Below are 3,202 nucleotides of genomic sequence, written 5' to 3' on the forward strand. Positions count from 1 at the left end.
AAATTATTTATTTTGACTTTATTATAGATTCACAAGAAGTTGCTAAAATAGTTCATAGAGCCCTATGTACTCTTCCCATAGCCTCCCCAATGATAACATCATATGTAACTATAGGACAATATCAAAACCAGGATATTAACATTGATACAATAAGTTAACCAGAGTGCAGCCCTTATTCAGTTTTTACCATCCGTTTTTTACATGCATTTCTCTGTGTGTGTGTGTACAATTTTCCCTGTGTGTGTGTGCATTTTATCTCATGCATAGATTCCTGTAACCACCACCACAGTCAAGATACAGATCTGTTCCGTCATCATAAAGGAATTCCCTCATGCTGAACCTTTATAGTCACAACCCTCCCCCATCTCTGTTCCCTGGCAACCAACAATCTGCTCTCCATCTCTATCGTTTTGTTGTTTTGAGAATATTATATAAATGGAATCATACCATATGTATGGGATTGACTGTTTTACCAAAATAAATATATCGTACAGTGACTATGAAGAGAATGGGAATGCACCTCCAGTGATCACGAGATGCTTAAAATATAAGAAACCACTTAAGCTGGAAATTTAACAATGAGTAGGTGTCTTAATTAACTAGTACTGCTGTAACAGTAATACCACAGGTGGATGGCTTTAACAAACAGAAATGTATTCTCTCACAGTTTAGGAAGCTAGAAGTTTAGGATTGGTGGATACAATGTGGCAGAATGCCCTTGAGACCCATCCAGCTTTTTGCATATATCAATAGTTTGCTTCTTTTTATTGCTGAGTAGTGTTCCATGGTATGAATTTATCAGTTTATACCATTCACTCATTAAAGAACATCTGGGTTGTTTCCAGATTTTACAATTATGAATAAAGTTGTAATAAACATTTGTGTACAGGATTTTATGTGAATATAAGTTCCATTTCTCTGTGATGCACTGTGATAGGTGCCAGGACAAAAATAAATGCAGTGGTTATAAAGGAGATGGAAATGTAGCTCCAGAGGTCATGAGATGCTTAAAATATAAGAAGCCACTTGAGCTGGAAGTTAAACAATGAGTAGATATGGCAACAAACCCCACAAAAATACCTAAGAGTGTAATTGCTTGGTTGTCTAGGCACATGTTTAGTTTTATAATAAACTGCCAAACTATTTTCCAGAGTGATTACACTATTTTACATTTCCACCAACAATGTATGAGATAAGTAGTTTGTCCAAATCTTTACCAATATTTTGTATCATCACTATTTTGTATTTTAGTTGTTCTAATATGTTTATAGTGATAGTTTTTGTTGTTTTAATTTACATTTTCCTAATAAACGATGATGTCTAACATCTTTTCATTTACTTATTTTCCTTCCATATTTCTTCTTTGGTGAAATGTTTTTTCTTTTTCTAATTGGATTGATTGTTTCTTTTGTCATTGAGTTATCAGTTTCTTTTATACATTCTGGATATAAGGTCTTTGTCAGATATGTGGTTTGCAAATGTTTTCTGTCTGTTAGGTTGCCTTTTCATCCTCTAGACAGGGTCTTTCATAGTGTAAAAGTTTTTTATTTGATGAAGTCCAGTTTATCTTTTTTGTTTTTTCTTTATGAATCGTGCTTTGGTGTTATGTCCAGGAATTCTTTGCCTAGCTTTAGGTCTCGAAGATTTTCTCCTACATTTTCTATTAAAAGTTTTATATATTTGTAGTGTCTCAAAAGGGATAAGTTAAAGAAGCGTATTTACAGGGTTTTTAATCTTTTCTAAAATAGTTTAAGGTGGGTCACTCAAGGTAGAGAACCAGTTTGGATTGGGCAAAATTTACGACATAAGAGTTTAGGATTGGTGGACCCAATGTGGCAAATGTCTTAAGATGAGTTTTAATGAGAAAACTAAGCAAGTCATTTGTCCAGTTAAACACACTGCCATCCTGATTAGGCAGCTATTTGTCCAGATGAACATACTGTTTGTTTAGATAAATTGACTTACCACAATTTCCTGATGAAACCAGTAAAGTCACATTGCCAGAGGTGGTCACAAGTGCTCACAGGAAAGGATTATTGCTTTTTACATTTATCCTTCATGGGTTTACTTAACATGCCTTTACTGAGTACATATTGTGTGCTCCATACTGTGTTAGAAGCTTAGGTTAGAACCAGAGAGAACATGTGATCCTGCTCTGGAGTAGATAGTCTGTAGGAAAAGAAACAAGATAAAGGTTTAATGCCCTGTAATAGATGCCAGGATGAAAATAAACATATTGTACGGTGGTTATAAAGAGAATGGGAATGTACTTCCAGAGGTCATGAGATGCTTAAAATGTAAGAAACCACTTAAGCTGGAAATTTAACGGTAAGTTGGTGTCTTAGTTAACTAGAGTTGCTATAACAGTAATACCATAAGCAGATGGCTTTAACAAACAGAAATTTGTTCTCTCACAGTTTCAGAGGCTTCAAGTCCAAATTCAGGATGCCAGCTCCAGGGGAAGGCTTTCTGTCTCTGTCGGCTCTGGGGAAAGGTCCTTGTCATCAATCTTCCCCTGGTCTAGGAGATTCTCAGCACAGGGACCCCGGGTTCAAAGGACGTGCTCACTACTGTCTCTTCTTTCTTGACAGTAGGAGATCCCTCTCCTCTGTGCTCAATTCTGTCTTTCATATCTCAAAAGAGATTGACAAAAGATGCAATCTAATTCTGTGGATTGAGTCCTACCTCATTAATATAACTGCCTCTAAACCTGCCTCATTAACATCATGAAGACCGATTAGACCCATTGCCATGGAGTCGATTCATAGCGACCTATATATGACAGAGTGAAACTGCCCCATAGAGTTTCTAAGGAGTGGCTGGTGGATTTGAACTGCCGACCTTTTGGTTAGCAGCCAAGCTCTTAACCACTGCACCACCAGGGTTAGTATTTACAACACATAGGATTATCAGATCACAAAATGGAGGGCAACCATACAATACTGGGAATTATGGTGTTTCCAAGTTGACACATATTTTTGGGGAACACAATTCAGCCCATAACAGTAGATATGGCAATGAACCCCACAAAAAATTCTTGCCTTCTCTGTTAAGTTTCTAGGGGTTCAATGGTGCAGAGAATATCAAGATATCCCCTCCAAAATAAAAGACAAGTTGCTGCACCTCACACCACATACCACAGAAAAAGAGGCATAACATTTGCCATTTCTTTTTGGATTTCAAAAGCAATCCATGCCACATG

Source organism: Trichechus manatus, unplaced genomic scaffold (assembly GCF_000243295.1).
Source record: "Trichechus manatus latirostris isolate Lorelei unplaced genomic scaffold, TriManLat1.0 scaffold00268, whole genome shotgun sequence".
NCBI classification, from domain to species: Eukaryota; Metazoa; Chordata; class Mammalia; order Sirenia; family Trichechidae; genus Trichechus; species Trichechus manatus.